Source organism: Sylvia atricapilla, chromosome 1, assembly GCF_009819655.1.
Source record: "Sylvia atricapilla isolate bSylAtr1 chromosome 1, bSylAtr1.pri, whole genome shotgun sequence".
In the NCBI taxonomy this organism is placed as follows: Eukaryota; Metazoa; Chordata; class Aves; order Passeriformes; family Sylviidae; genus Sylvia; species Sylvia atricapilla.
Window position 1 is genome coordinate 51,149,824 of NC_089140.1, and position 17,641 is coordinate 51,167,464.

The following is a 17,641-nucleotide window of genomic DNA, read 5'->3' on the forward strand; positions in this document are numbered from 1 at the left end:
CTGCACAAGGAAATTCATTATGAGGAGGAATCATAGGCATCTTTTTCCAGGTGAGCTCTTGCTCCACAGTGCTCAAACTCTGCATTTCTGAATTATGGCCAAGCATGACAGTTCTTCTAACTTACAACGCTTTGTACTGCCTTTTCATTCTTGAAATCACAGAGGCATTGAAAAGCCTCTAATTTTATTAGGATTCACACTTTTTATGCTGTTGTGAATCTGGTCCTAAGCACTGCATAACAGCCCATCAGTATCAGAAAGATCAGATATTCCTTATCCTTTATAACTGTAATTCAAATGGAGTACAGAAACATCCAGCTGGCATTGAAGCTACCAAACCTGAGAATCTGCTGGACATCAGGTGATGCCTTCTTCATGTTTCAACACAATCAGGCTTGAAAACAAGGCCTACACTAAGAGCTTCTCCCTGGAAGCATAAATCTGTTCTGTGGAATCTGAGTGCTCAAAGTTCCAAAGGTTACAGTTTTATTGTCAGATGGGTGTCCTATTCTAAAGTACAGAAAATTTTATAGAAATAGTGCATTTAATCATCTTAACCACTCCTCAAGACCTCAATGTATTTCATAATGGTATTTATGTGTGACCATAAATCAACATATTTCTATTTATCTATTTAGGTTTTTAGTTATTTTACATACAGTACTGTATTGGAAATTCTCCTACTTGCAGCACATCTAAACAATTAGGGAATTTCTGGGCAAGTGGTTTTACTCTATGATTTTTTAAAAAGCAATCAAATGTCTCTAGAAAAATCATATATGCCCAAGAATACTCATTGTCTCAATTAGGGTTTTTTTTTGTTTGTTTGAGCAGTTATTTGTAACTGTTGCACTCTGTCAGATAGATAACAGTGTTCCTTATAACTCCTAGTATGATGCAACATTAGTGCTTTTGAAAAAAGTAATTTTCTTCTCACTCCTAAAAATTACTCAAAATGAGAAAACAAAATTAATCCACTGACACCACACCTTTTCCTTCAAGAAACCTTGTAGTATATCCCACGAACTCCACACAGATTTAAGCTGACAAAATTTCACTGTTTGTCCAAGTTGCAGCTAGTTGTTTCCTCAGTTTTTCATGGGTTCTGAATCTGCAATGCTTTGATCATTCTATAACAATTTTACAAGTGTGTAGTGGATACACAGTTGGGTATATAATGTGATATTACATAATTTTTTTAAATCCTTTTCAACTGGCACCACTATACAACATGCACACAATGTAAAGCAATGTCTAGGAAGTACAGAAGTATCCAATTAGTTTTTATGGCATTTGGATCCCAAGGTTCTCCAATTTTATCTGTACTAAAGAGGTTCTTAGAGAAAGAAATTCAAATGAATGCATTTTAGCCTACTGCTCTTAGAGCTATACAAAGTATTACCTTTCACACTGTTAAGAAATCTCACATGCATGTGTTGCTTTTGATCCTTTCTCCTCTTTAGTTCCAATAGCATCACTTTTTCTTTCCTTCTTTGTTTTCTTCCCTATAAGGGGGCTCAAGAACTCTCTGATCTGTAATTGCTCAAATGTACAGGACAACAGCATTTCTTTTAGACAGATAGTTTTTACAATGACCTCTGTGACTGTGATCATCATCCCAGGCAATACTTTGTGGAGAAGGTGATGGGTGAAGATATGAAGAATATCTTTTTTCCTTACATAATGGTATAGGTGCAGAACAACTCCCCACAGAGAGCTTCTAAAAAGAACCATAAAAATCAGAATAATGCACACTACTACTGAAATTGTTTGAAAATAAGAAAGCATATAGATCAACTGAAAGGCATATTGAAAATGGATGAAGAAATACTGTAGAGGAGGAACAAACTACACCTCTATTCTTTCTCTAATAAGTTAGCCTGTTAAATATCCAAGTGATTTTAGAAAAGAAGACAGGTCCAGAGGTCTAATAAAATAACTCCACTCAAACTTAAATGTTGCAGAAATGGACAACAATAAGAATAAAAGAGATTTATGCTTGGCTACTTTGGTGGATGACCTCTGAACAGTTCATGTTATAACATTCTCCTCTTCACTATCTAGCAAGCAATTTCAATGGAGAAGTGCTGTTGTAAGAATTTTTCTCCCATACCAATTATTATTAAACAGAAACAATTCTGTGGGAGAAAGCCTGGGAAAAAAGTCACAATGCACTTATATTTACTTTTAGATGTGGGTGTTTTGGCAATGCATGCATATATAACAGCCTACAAAGTCTATTGCTCTGTGACTAAAAAATACCTGAAGATTCTGAAAAGAAGTGAAAAGGGTTTTTATCATCATCACTACTTCAGACATGTAAATGTATTAGTCCTTGAAACTCCTCTAAAACTTCAGTAATTGGAAGCTTTGTTTAACAGACATTGCATAAGTGTGACCTCATCAAAGCAGAAGTCCTATATGTGGCACAGCCTCTAAACAGATCTCAAAATCATCTGCCACTGTTGCTGGACCTACATTTTCTTTCCTACTAAATTTAGCTATCTCTTACCCAACAGCAATTCAAAGTATCCACATTAGCTTGTGGTCAGGGCATTACTTGCTCTTTCAGCCCTGAGGAGTTGGGACGATGCCTATATGAGGAACGAAAATTCACCAGGGACTATTCTCTTGCACTGGGGTCACTGGACAGCACAAGTGGTGTCTACATACCTGAGACACTTTACTCCTCAAAATACTTTGGTGTTCTCCAGTCTCCTTGCTGGCAGTGCTGAGTGGCCCATGCCTACAGCCACAATGATGATTAAACAGTGTGGGCAATCAGATGCCCTCACCTGTGAGCCTGTTGATATTGATGCCGTCTGTGACACACATCCAAGCAGACACAGAAGATCTTGGTGAACGCTCACTATTAATATTGTTAATGATGCACTGTGTTTTGACAGATAATTGATTCTACTTAGGATTGCACAGTCGCTTCAGCAGATAAATTAAATTAGATTTGGTTGACTCAACCTAAGCGACATTGCTAAAAAAGACAAAACAATAAAAAGATAGAGGCAACAAAATAAACATAAGCAATTTTGAAGTGCTTATTAATCACTTAGCCATATAGATTTAAACTGAGGAAAACTACTTGTTGTCCTTGTGACAGAGATGAATTATTAATTCTGTAAATATGCAGTTCAGCTACTATAAAGGAGGAAGATCGCTTGCTGAACAGCAACTGAAAAGATAAATTCTTCCAGCAGTTCTTTTTCTTTCATTTAATATCACATTTCCAGACATTCAACAGATTTAAGAAACTCTGCTGGGCTCTTAGCCTTAGTGCTATCTTGGGACAGAAACCACCATAAATCTCATATGTTGGATATTAGTTATTTTCCTCAGTTTTAGAATGTACTGCCTTTCAATTTCTGTGATTATTTCCTTGTCCTTACACGATTAGTAGTAAATAGGGGACACCATTTTTCTTGTCAGTGGAGTCCATTATTGTGCATGTGCCTTCTCTTCTTTTTCAAAATATAATAACTGTTTAGTCCAATCTCTCTTCCCACAAAGCTATCACTGTGTCATTTGCCATTCTGGCACCTTCCATGAAATCCACACTACTGCTGGCCTCTCTTGATTCAGTCCTTTTTAATCTTTAATTTACAATATGATATAGGAAGTGATTTATGTAAAGGCATTATAAGGTTTAAGATAACACTTAGGTGGAAGTCCTATATTAATCTCAAATCTGGCATTTTGCTAGAACAATAATACCATCCCTTCCTAATTATATCCTCTTGCACATTCAACTTATTCAAGATACTTAATATTAACAGATGTAATAAAAGCGTGATACTGTATTAAATCGTTGCCCATCAGGAAGTTAATATCCCTGCAGCATCAGTCCCTTCCTGGTAAACTAAAGCAAAAGGAACAGTTTCATTTCCAGATAATTATCTTCCTCCCAGCTATGTTTATTCTATGGCCCCTCAATGCAATAACTGCAATAGCATAGTTTGCCAAAGCAGGATAACAGTGGTTTTAGTGATGACCATAAATGAGCACATACTAAGACATCAGATCTAAAACAGCCATGGTTGGTCTTTTGTGTCAAACATGAGCTCATACTCAGCTTGGTTGGTCTTTTGTGTCAAACATGAGCTCATACTCAGCTTGTGCACTGGACCCTCCCACTGAAATTGACATGTCCATGTTCTTGTACCTCTGTCAAGGAAGAAATTTAATAACACCTTTTCCAGTCTTAGAGTTTTCATATTCCATTCCTATTCCAAAACTCACAGACCCATAGTCATTTACAAGGGCATGTGTCTGCTTATGCAGTACAGATGCTAGATTTATTTTTTCTCCTCAAATGAAGGCAGCTGGGTGCCAGCTAAATACAAGACCCATTTGGCATCTTCATCCAATAACCCACATCAGGTAAGACAGAGTTTAACCTCAGGTATGCCAGGAGAGAATTTCTGAAAACTGAGTGCAACATCACAGGACACTGAGTTGCAGAGGATGCAGGTTAAAACAGCTGAGACCTAATTTAGCACATTATATTAAGATGCTACTCATACCTGCAGGAATTCCTACTTGATGAGTATAGTCTTCGTCGAACATTATAGTTCTCCTTCAACTAATGTGGCCTAATATAGGATTAACTAGTTTTTGCTTAAATCTGAGAGCTTTCCATTTGAAAACCCCACTTCATTCGTTCACTTTTATTGAAGCTAAGTATTGTATTATACTTTCCCAATTTTTAATACATGGAAATTTCTCACAGTAAAGACTGATACACCCATTTACACCTCTTAAGAACACACATGATCACAAAAGAAACCTTTCAGAGGTTTTACACCACTCACAAAGATTTTTGTGAATACCTGTAAACTCACATACCTTGTCACCTTTTGTCACATAAGAAAACTTACTATTCAAAGAATGTTAATTTTAGATAACCGCTTCCATAAATATCTGCAAATGCATGAAGAGCTGCTGTTTATTATTAAACTTTGATTTCAACATTGCAAAACTCTTATAAAAAGGACACATATCCACATGGACTACTTGAAAGGCAGACAGCTGTTGCATCTCTAAAGAAAAAGGATGTGAATAAGAGACATATTGCTTGTTAGGTTTTAAAATTGCTGACTAAATCAGTATTAAAAATCTTCTTATTAAATTAAATTAAATACCACCTAAGGAATCTGGGAGTGTTTCAACCACTTTCTCTCAATACACTCATATCTACTCTTATATTTTAAATAGCTATAATTTCATTTATTCGCTTCAATAAAATCTAAAGCATATTTTCTCCCTAGTGTGACTTTTTCAATTTCAAATATTATCACTCATCATAAGTTTCAAACAACACGTCAAAACCCACTAATACTGGAGTCCATGTCATTGACCACCGTGAACATAAAACTCTTTGTTGTAGGCTTCCACAGAAGATTCCTTGATGGTATTTAGCAAGTCGTACTTGTCAGTGTTATTTTATGTACTGGGTAACACGATCCCAGCCAGTCTGAGAGGAGGAATGGGAACCACTTGCGACTTGCAGAGCCATAGCCCACTTACCAAATCTGCACAATTTTCTCCAGTTAGACTAGTTCTGAGGGTCTAACTGGCAAACATATCTTATCCAGGAAATGTATCCCATGATAAAGACTGAAAACTAATTAATCAATATGACTGCATTGCTGACATTTAGCTGCTGTCCTCCAAAGGTGCAAAGTTTACCTTGGGCTCCAACAGAAGTTCTCCTTAGAATAGCTGCTAGCACAGTTACTATCTACATGCCCTTCCTACATCCATTAGCAATGCTTAAATTGTGTCACAGCAGATCTCTATAGTTAGGGTTTTTTCCTTTGTCCCCTTTTCTCTTACCTTGTATATAGTCTGGTTTGGTTTTTTTTACCCCAGGCACTGAAAAGCATTTGATGCTTACCTAACTCTTTCTACCACAAACAGTCTCTTGAAATCCATTCTATAATTATGCTAGCTGCATCATTTTTAAGATCATAGGCTTCACCTGAGTGTCTGAAGTCAAACACAGTATGGTACTGTGTACTCCAGAGCATGTGGTAACGATGCTGTGATTTCCCTGAGGCCTGCACATACTAATGCTATGTAATCTGTCTAGAAAATGAGTTTTTGGACATAGTGTAAGCTGTAATTATCACAGGTAAGCTCATGACCATGCACTTCAAGGCATCTAGAAACGCAAACAACAAAAAGTAGCTAAAAGAACAGAAGAGGAATGACAGACAGCTAAGAGATTTGAGCAAAGGTTGAAAGCAAAAAAAAATTCTCACACATGCTTTCACTAATGCAGAAATAACTAGAAGATTTGGGAAAACTCTTTCCTGCCCTATAAAGGAGAATTAACAAAATTTTACCTTAATTAGAATGGGGCATATTAAAAACAAGTTTTTGGAAAGTTAAAATGGGAAAAATCTCCCTGGGGTTTCAGAAGTTTTTTGTTTGCCTGTATTCTGGTTTCTTGGTACAATGTTGGCCTCTGAAAGAGACCTTTCTCCTTGTCAGTGGTGAATGTGGCAGCTTAGCTGATCCACACAGGCAGAGCAAGGCTATCAAAAAGACAGCAGTACAGACTTCCTTGTGATTGCCACATCCTGGGTCACAAAACACATTGGGTGAAATCCAGAGCCCAAAAGAAAGGCAAAGAGAAATCTGAAGGGATTTCACATCTTTTGCCCGGCAACTGTGGTGTCCATGCATCTTATTTTATAGCTAATCCTGATTAACTGGAAACACTCATGGCTACCCTTTAAAATAAACCAGGTGGCTGCTTTCAATGAATTGCATGCTTTTGAGTTTGCAGGAAAGATTGTGTCTTTTAAAGGCTGTTTCAAACCTATGGAAGAGCGCCTTTTAAAGACATATTTAAACCTCTTCCATAAATCATATAAAGAGAGCTGCTGAAAGGATACTGCAATTTGGCTGATTTTCTTTTAGTTATAATAGGCATTTTCTGCATTTGGTTTACACATTATGTAGACAGGTTATCATCATCATCATAATTCAGAGATATTTAGCCTGTTTCCTGTGATGTATTTGAAAGGTGTTCAATTCCCAAGAGCAGAATGATTAAAGCATGCAAAAGGCTGCAAAGCGTGATATTCTGTAATATTTCATAGATATAAATTGAAACTTTATCTATGAATTTGACTCCCTAATTCTTGAACCCCATGCTGCTAAATAGCATTTCCTTCTGATGTCTGGCTCTATTGTACTACCTCCTCCTGCTCTGCTAATTAGATATAAATCTATTACACAAATCTATTTTGAACCTATTTTGTTGCATAGTCTATCATGCTTAAAGGAAGGAGATAATCTGTTTAAGGTCAATATACTTTTTTTTTCTTTCAATTTTAGTCATTTTTTCAGATGATATATTTGTCTTCCTACAAATTAAAAATAGTGTGTCAAAAGAAGTATTCCTAAAAGCTTCCTTTTAATTTCTAAGTGCAAATTGAAATACTGGTAATCAAAGCCAGCAGATTCTTCTCCACTTTTGTTTCAATATCCATAACCACAAACTGATTTAGAAGCCCACCTTAACAGTGCTTAGTGCTGACCTAATTAAACAGGGTTACATTTTTTTGCTTATTTTGATCTGTTTATCTTATCTCTAAACTGATCAAATATTTTCATATATATCTCCTTTTGTGCCTGAATATTTGAGGATCACAGACCTCCTTTCCTTCCAGAAAGCCCATAAACTCTTTTCCTTTGCTGGTCTGTTTGCAGCATACACAATAGTATTTTCCATGGCAGGCTGTGCATAGCTCTGGTAATCAGACTGCTTTGCCTTAACAGAAGAAATAGTTAACAGCCCTCTGACCAGCTGCTGCAGTACATGTAGCACCTGTCCCCAGGTCCCATAGGTCCAGAAAACATTAGCAAGTACACAGGTATATATTCTATAAACATCCTAATTTTGAATTCAATGGATGTATGCCTGTGTTTAATGTCCATCTATCAGCGAGACTTTCCAGGGCCTGCTTCCAAATCTCATCCCTACTCAGGCACCACTTAAAAACCTGGGCTATTTCCCTGCAACACTGCACAGAGGTATCAAGAGTGCTTGCATGCTGCTGCATTACATGGCACCCAGAAGACTTAGTGTGGAAGAGGGCAGCAGAGCTAAAATCAGCATTTTGGCTTTTCCCACAGTGGCAAGATGATTTGACTTAGAGCATCTTTTGAGAGGGTACATTATCTGTTTGCCTTTTTTCATTTTCAAAATGTATTAATTTTTAAAATTAGGATTCTGAATAATTTACTTTCTTTGTTTTGGTTTGTTTGTGTGTTTGTTAGTTTGTTTGTTTTGGGTTTTTTTCTTTGCTTCCAATATCTAGGAATCAGAGTGATCCCTAGATAGATTAGAGTGAGAACATAAAGGTTACATGCAGGACACAGCCAAGTGTCCTCTTCCTGACCATTACTAGCACCCATTAGGGGATATGTAGATTTTCATGGGACAGGAATACTTTGCTGGTGGTGAAAAAGCTGGAAGGAATCCAGACAAAATTCATATGAATTTTCAGGCTCTGATTTTTACTATACAGATTAAACAGTAGACTGTATTAAAATGGCACTGTACACATCAAGTCAAAGGAATTACAGTGGTATAGAAATTATTATAATCATATTCGAGAATTAATCAGTATTTTACACATGCTATCATAAACCAATTCTCTTTAACTTCATTTGAAAAAAGAAACTATCATATGCAGCTTAAAGATGAGAAACTGGGGCATGTGGCTCACACTCTCCTTTTGTTCTAGGTTGTGAAATAATTTGACCCTTGTTTTCATCTCAGTTTTGCACTTTTAACAAGACAGATATAAATCATCTCATCAAAAGTAAACACCAAGTATTACAGGGAGGTTGTTGGGTTTATTTTCTTATTTTTTTGGATTGATGAGAAAACAACTTTGCCAAAACAAGTCAAGGAAACCTAAAAGCACAAATATTACTTAGTCTTCCCACCAACACTAGGAATGTTTTGTGAGGTACTAATAGCTACTGGCTAATTGACTATAATTTATTGTTGAATCGAATCTGCAATAGCCCTGCTGTCCAGAACATCTTGACAGCTAATGCTGGTAAAACTGTACAAGTCCCAGCAGCAGGTGTTTAATAAAAGATCAGATTATCTCTATTCTGCCAGGTTCTGGGATGTCAGGCTCTTAAACCTCTGGCCTCAAAGGTATTGCTGCAATGATTTTAATTACTGATAATTTACTGGAGCTCAACTGAAAGAATGCCACTTGGACTGTTGGTTCAATTAAAATAAATGACAACAGCTCTTACAAAACCAGTGTGACAGAGAATTTCTCTTCATGAGAACCCCCGTTGTCTAAACTCTACAATTCCATATCTTCCTCCAAGGAAAATCTAAATGCCCTTGCCTACAGGGATAACTGACCTACAAAACCCAGGCAGCAAAGATTTTATGTCACGTTTCTTTGTTGAAGATTGCCACATCCATTTTTTGCCATTAATCTTGAGAGTGTTACACTTATTAGCTTTTCATTCTTTGTGGAATAATCTCTGTCATTCACTAAGGTATTTCAAAAGCCCAGAATAGAGGTGGGTGAGGTATTTTTGCAGGTATTTGCAAAATCTGGGGCAATCAAATGTATTAGTTATTTTAGCCAAATTTAATAAATGTCACCAAAAATGGAATAAACCTCAACTAAAATTCCACAACATTTCAGTTTTTGACTGATTCAATATTTATAGAAATTTATTCTCCATATCTTTCAAAAGTGACTTTACCCTGCTAATGTAAACTAGAGAAGAAACTAATGTCTTCTGAAATCCCTGAGTCAGAGTATTTTGGAGGATGGAAGAAGGAGAGAGATAGAGAGAAAGAGGGAGAAATGAAAGGCTGATTTTTTTTTCTTGCAATTTAAATCACTCAAAACCTGGAGAAATCAATCCGATTCCTCCTTGAAGAAATATCTAATTATTTTTTAAAATGCAACAACTCCAGCAGGACAGTTTCTTAGAAATTCCTAAGTCCATACTCTGTGTAAGACTCATTAGTCTAGTAAGCCTCCAGTCTCCCAAGATAAATCTCTGAAGAAAAGTTGAGAAAGTCTTGAGCTTATTTCTAAAGCACGAAAAGGTGGATTTTAAACCTGCTTTCTATATACCCAAAATTCAAATCACTGAACAAAGAACATGAAGGGAACAAAATCTCCTTCTCTTCTGTGGACTCAAAAGTATGGTTCAGGTGAACTAAGAATGACAGTAATCTGTCACATAGCACTGTTTGGGAGTCTTTGGTGTTTAGTGGGTATGCTAGACCTGATTTTGATTTTTCTGTAAGTCCACACAAGCCTTAGGATTCCATGTGAAATATTTCTATTGCAGTATTCCAGATGAACATAGACATGGGGAATACTGTCATCCTGTATACCTGTTTTTTCTCTTAAAGAGCAAACCAGTAGAGATGGCAAACAGAGTGGGGGGAAGTGATGTGTTTCTTGTTGACATATTAATGCTGCAAAGTGCTCTTAATAAAAAAATAAACAGTGTAAACGAAATATAATTTAGAGTTCTTTTATTAATGATACTAACATCTATGACATTTGACACCTAGAATTTTCCAAAGGCCAAGAAGGGTAAATATCAGCATGGACTGATTTTAGCATGTTGTGGTCCCCTGTTATACTTATTTAATGCATGGGATAAAAATGGATAGAAGATGTTGGGATGCCCATCACTCTCCCACATGAAATTAAATCATGTCTTTATGAAAGCCATTACAATGAAGGACACTGATAACTTATATAAGGATGGACTTAATTAGATTTCAGCATCTTTTAATAAAGTCTAGCAACTAGGAGGAAGGGATAAGAGCTAGTTCAGTTAAACCACAAGCTAATTCCCTGTGAAGCACAGAATTTTAGGAGCACTCTACAATTACTATACAAACTTAATTAAGATCCTACCAGAAGTGGTCTATCTTGATACTCCATTTTCAAAATATGCCATGCTGTGTTATTCAGAGAATTATAGAAAATAGGAATAAATTACCAATAAACAAGCATTTAGATAAGGCTGCATTTTGACAATATTAAAGTTCCAGAAAATGCATGAGATAAATAAAAAAAATCTGATTTATTCAATGTATTAATGAAATACCATTTGCTTTATCAGTCTTTGTGCAGTTCAGATCTTCTCAGTGGCACTGTAGGGAGGAGAGGAGAGGAGAGGAGAGGAGAGGAGAGGAGAGGAGAGGAGAGGAGAGGAGAGGAGAGGAGAGGAGAGGAGAGGAGAGGAGAGGAGAGGAGAGGAGAGGAGAGGAGAGGAGAGGAGAGGAGAGGAGAGGAGAGGAGAGGAGAGGAGAGGAGAGGAGAGGAGAGGAGAGGAGAGGAGAGGAGAGGAGAGGAGAGGAGAGGAGAGGAGAGGAGAGGAGAGGAGAGGAGAGGAGAGGAGAGGAGAGGAGAGGAGAGGAGATTTTCCCCTTTAGAATAGAATTATTAACCTCATCTCCAGGAAATTTGCTTATAGTTTGACCATCCTCTTGATCAGCATTGCTGACTCCTCTTGGGTTTCCTGTCAATGACCACTCCCAGACCCTTTCTGCGGGGCTGCTCTCCAGCCACTCTTTTCCCAACTTAGATTTGTGTCCAGCATCAATTCATCCCAGGTACAGAATCTGGCATTTGATCATCCTCAGTTTCATGGCACTGATGATTTTCCCATACTTATCCCATACTTCCCATACTTCTCATACTTATCTATCCATATCCATCTGCAAGAGCCAAATATTTTTTGTCTTTTATTAGCGGGTAAGCTACAGCATCTTCACAGGTATAATCTTAATAATTTTAGCCAGAATTCTGAAATCAATACTTTGTCATAAAATCTATTCTTCAAAAGTGTAGTGACTTCAAATATTAAACATACTTCGTTAATTACTTTGTTCAAACAAGAACTTCAGAAACATACATTGCATAGGCAGCTGCCAGTTAACAGAAAAAGGCTGATTTAGAGGAAAATACATTCTTCCTCTAGACTATTATAAATCACACATCACTTAGAAGGTCTTAGTTGCTGAAAAACCACTGAAGTCTAGCTGCTGCCATGTTCTTTGACTGGGAAATAAGGGAGTTAAATGATCATGCAAGAATCCAGAAAAAGAGTCCCAGCAAACACCTATCCTTTTAATAGAACAACACCTTTGGAAGTGAAAAAACCCCACCTCCACATCATAACCACATTTCAGGTGCAAATAATAAACTAGGCCAATAACATGACTTAAAAAATTACAAAAAATCTCTTTCATTTGCATCTGAAAATCAAAAATTAGTCATTCAATTTACTTCAAAATATTTAAGTCAGACTCTGGGAAGAGTTACTATAAGCAATTTTTGAGGGGAATGAAACAAGTTGTTTTAATTACACCAAAATTTAGCCTGTTTTCTAAGTAGTGTGGGATCCTTTCTGACACAAAACTTTAGAGAAATTCATCTTGAATTTTAGAGTTAAAAAAGGGGGGTTTTGGAAAGAGACAGTTTATATTCAGTAAGGAGAGTGTTATAGTTTTTATGAAAATTTTTTTGAAACTTATGAAGGCTAAAAAAAAGAGAACATTTAAAATGTTTAATAATAAAAGAAAATTATCACTGTTTGAAGAACAGTGCAAGCAGGTCTAAAAGTAGTATGCATTGAAGTTCATTCTAATCAATGAAGATAGCCAATCCTAGCTATAGTGATGACAACTGCTTTTGGAGACAGTAACAGTATCCAGTCATTTTAAAATGCGTTAACACAATTTACAGTTAATATCAGGCAATCTACTATCTAATTTAAGTTCTCTTATCTGAAAGTACTGGAACAGGCATTTAGTTTACAAAATGATTCTGTAATTTTTGCCACATTTCTTCTCAAAATCTTTAGAATTCTATATCCTTCAATGTTTCCCAGTTAATGAGAAGTTTTTCTCTTTGTCAAGACAGGAATTCTCACCCGCCACAATTATTTTTATGAATCTACTTTAACAATAGACACCAGTGATAATAATCAAAAGTATTTTGCAATGAATGCTGCTTCTGAAATTATCTCTGTGGAGATAATTACAGGATCTACCTAATAGTTATGTTTCACAAATATCTTTTCATAACAACACAGAGGTACACCAAACCTGCCTTATACAAAATGATCCAGAAGTACAGGTTTTATTCAGAAAAAAACCCTAAAATATAAGCAGAATTCATCCTCTATTAGGAACATTTTTTCCTTGTGCATGGCTGATATTTACATTCCCACAGATGCATAGATAGGTACTTTTATATGTTTACAGACATTCCTAGATATCATCATCATGTCACAATCTCACTTGGCACCTGCACTTTAGAAATATACCAAGCAGTTTATAGGCTCATTATCACTGACATGAGAAATGCATCTCATTTGGAATTATGTCTCCATAAAAAGCAACCTAAACAAAAAACACAAGTCATCATCAGTCTTTCTAATTCTTGATTAAACATTTCTGCCAGCTAACAAAGTGAGTGCAGATGGAAAACTTTAAACTTAATGAGTCAGATGTGTGAAGGCTTTCTTTCACATTTCTTGCTTCTGGCAATTGTCTGATGCATTCATTCTTTTCATGGTAGGGAGAAAAAAAGAACTATAAAAGACATCTAACTATCCACCTGCTAAACAGAGTCACTTAGAAGAAAAAAAACTATTGAATTTTAATTATACATATATGATAAATTAAGTTGACAAAGCTACTAAATCTTTTGCCATGAGAGTGAGCTTGTTGTTTAATCTTCATGGGCTTTTGACAGAGTTTTTAAGAATGCTGTAAAAAAAAGTTTAATATCAATGTCACAATTAGTATCCATTTCCTGTGCTTCATAACTCTCGTGGCGCATTCCCACCACTCCTTGAGCCACATTAGGAGCTCAGAAATTCTCATTAGGCCTCAGCTTTAATGAACAGCACCTGGGCCAAGCTCTTTCTGAGCTTATCAGAAACTGTCTGTTCCCAGGAACTGTCTACCAAGCTCCTGTTTTTTAGTGAACAGCCTTGGAAGTTTATTTCTCTTGTCTAACTCAACGCAAATGGAATAGCATTTTTGGTATCGAACTTTCAGAGTCAGTTACTGCCCTGAATTGTGTACAGGATGAGAAATTATTCTAATTAAAGCCCACTCTCTTGAAACCCTGTAAACAGTGGTCCAAAGTGAGACCCTTTGAGGTTTCCTGGAGCTCAGAAAGTTGTGACCAGCAACCTGGCTCTGAGTGGGGCACCTCTCACAGACACGGAAGTATGGAGCTTGCTGTTCTTGGAGGACTTGTGAATGACAACAACAGATCTTGGGCTGATACCCCACTCCTCAAGGCTCAGCCCTTTGTCCACTGAGAAGATGCAAAGGCCTCTGATGTGAGTATTTCACTGAATGTAAGAGGAATTTTTCACAGGTGCACCTTTACATACTCCTTCTGGTCTGTGTGCATGGGAGTTATGAATATGCTGTAGCAATATATGTTATTTTCCTGGATTCTAAGTACTTTAAATTTGTAAGTAAGCTAGGCCAGTGAGTGAGTTTCTGTTGTGCTATAGTAAATTCTATATGAATCCTTTGTTAAAATATTTAACTTAAGCTATCAATTAAATGCTGTTAAATCTTCAAGCCTAACCTGTAAGTCAAGTCTGGCACTCAGTTTAGCAAGGGGGTCCACTCTGAACTTTGTAACTCAACAGGAGCCTCTTCCTTATTTTTTTTTTCCTCTGTGTATTTTGACCATTTTATGAGTAGTAGAGAGAATCTTGCCAACGAACTGAGTTGTGTTTTTGTTTTTGTATTAAACCTGCTTTTGCCAATACCTTTGCTGGTGGTTCCTTAAATGACCTTAAAAAATTAATCTGTGAAAGTTACTTCTTTAGATTTAATTTCTCTTCAAATATGAATTGTTATTACAGCTGTAATTTGGCAAATCTCAACTATATTTATTTGATTACAAAATTGACTACCATAATTTTGATGTATTTTTTTATTTATCATCAACATATAAACTCAAGGACTAATAATCAGAATTGCATTTTTCTGGACTTTCTACTGAAAAAAAGAAAAATATAGCTATTGCATTAAATGAAACACATAAGATACAGGTGACAAGTCACCTTGAAGATGAATTTTCCTCTTCCCTCATGCAAACTACAACATGAATTTGGAGTGTTATCATAATAAACTCAGCATTATGAGTTTAAATTTTATAAGGTGGTATTTCTTCAATCTTTAATCAATTAAGTTCACCATGAAAAGAAGGCAGTTACCACAATTTTGTCCTCAGGTAAGTCTGAAACAGCTATTTTTCCCTAGCTAAAACCAGGAAAACAATGATTCAACACCACCAGGGAATTTTCAGCATCTCTTTCCTTCCTATTAAAGACAAACAAACCAACCACAACAGAGTACACAACTTAACTAAGTTTATAAAGGGGGAAGGTTATAGTCCCATACTAACACTTTTTTTACTAAATTGTCCTCCACATCTTTAAACTGGAGATTTTTCGTACTGTGCACAGGCAAATACTTGAGTATGTTGCTGTCTTAATCTCCTCTGATTCCATGGTTGTCTGATGCGTGGAAAAGCTGGAACTTAGCCAAACTCTTTCTTACATTACACCATATTATAAACCCACATCACCTCATGGGAAATCAGGTGTTACACTGCATGACAATCCTCAAACTTGTCTAGAGACACATTTATCTTTATCCAAACAGTTATTGATCAAAAATATTCATAAAGCCATTAGATAAACAAAGTGTGCAGAAAAAGCAGCTGGTTAAAGTGTTGTGGAAGACTTATTCTTGGGCCACTCAATGATGAAAGGTCTTATTGACAAGATTCCACCATGTCACCTTTCACTGGGAGAAAAAACATAAACCTGTAAATTTTCAGAGAATATCAGATGAATTTATATTCACCTGATAAGATCTCTCACAGAGTGACCAATTGATAATATTTTTTCTTAATAATGGGGGTTGGTTGATTCCCCATCTAATAGACCAAGCCTGCTCTGGAAGAGACGTGAGCGAAGTAAATGGAGGAAGTTGCTTTGGGAGAAGAAAATAATAGCACTTAATTCAAGAGTCAGCTCTGTTTAACAGTCTCTCCTATAGTTTGATACCCAAAGGATTAATAGACTTTTCTCAGCTTAATACAGTTTCAGTTAACAACACACAGTTATGCTCTATGCTTCTTATTTGATGTGCGTTCCTATTGACAAACTGGCTTGTTTCAGGAAAAAGTTAGCATTATCCATGTTATACAATAGGTCTTTAAGTCATTAATGTAACTTTTCATTAAAATTTCCACCTTTAGTTTATATTAAAAACTGACAAATTTCTGTTTCAAGTTTTGCATTTCAAGGCCATTAAATTTGGTAAAGCTGAAAGCTCCCAGGAATCAGCATATAAATGGGAAGATAGTTAAAATAAAATATTATCTATTTTCATGTATGTTCTGAAATATTTTAAATCACCGTGAAAGGTCTCAGATATGTCTACCAATAATTGATTAGATTATTTTTTTAAAAACTGTTGTCTTATAGTTACCTTCCATAACACTGATCTATTCCTGGTACAAAGATACACTGAACTTCATTCATGGCAGAGTATATACATTTCCAAAAATTCCCTGGACATTTTGCAGTATCACAAAGCATTGTTTTCTAGGACATATAATGGAAATTGTTCTTTTTTTATCTAAAATTATCCACTACCAGACTTGCAGACAAGGAAGTCTGCCTGGTTACCTTGGTAGGAAATAAAGTGGACAAGTAGTAACAAGGAGAGGAAATGCTGGTAAAAGTTTTGGAGATTTACAGGAGGATATACATGGAACAGATTACTCTCTTTGGGTAATTTCAGGTAATGTTAGGTAATTAGATAATATTACCTATAATTTTTTTAGAAAAAAATGAGTAACGAGTACATTGATCACAACAGCCTTTTTCAGAGCTTAGGAAAGGTGCATTCACCTCTGGGAAAGAAACCAGTAAATGGCCCATCCATTCATATTAAAACAGACATAAGAAATGTAGCTTGTTGGGGTTTATGCAAGCATAAAAACTGACCTTCTAAAAGCAAAGCCTTGTCATTAGTTGGCAAGAAATAGAGTGAATGGACTAGATATTACATGGGTTATAAGTGGCTCACAGACAGAAGGAGCCTTTTGTTTATTTAAATTTTTGGTTACCTTGTATGTAACATAATTGCAAAGAGGTTCTGAAGGAAAAAATTACAGCCCCTGAATAGGGCATAAATAATTTTCCAAATTTCCATAGCGACATAAGATAGTTCTCATTAGTACAGCTCTGGAAGATATATATATACACATGCTCACTTACTCAGTGGAGTATTATTGTAATTGCTTTGTTTACAAGCTAAACATGTGTAAAAGAAGGTATATGAGCTGGTCATACTTCATAACACTGTATGTTTTCATTGTGCATACAAAACAGTTACGTACTAAAATAAATAGGTGGTCCAGGAGATTTGTAAAAGGGTGTATAGATTTCTACCAGTAGTCTACCATCAAATTCACCATTAAATACACATGGGAAATCATTACCAATTGGCAGCAGCTGGTTTGTCCAACATCAGATCATTTAATCC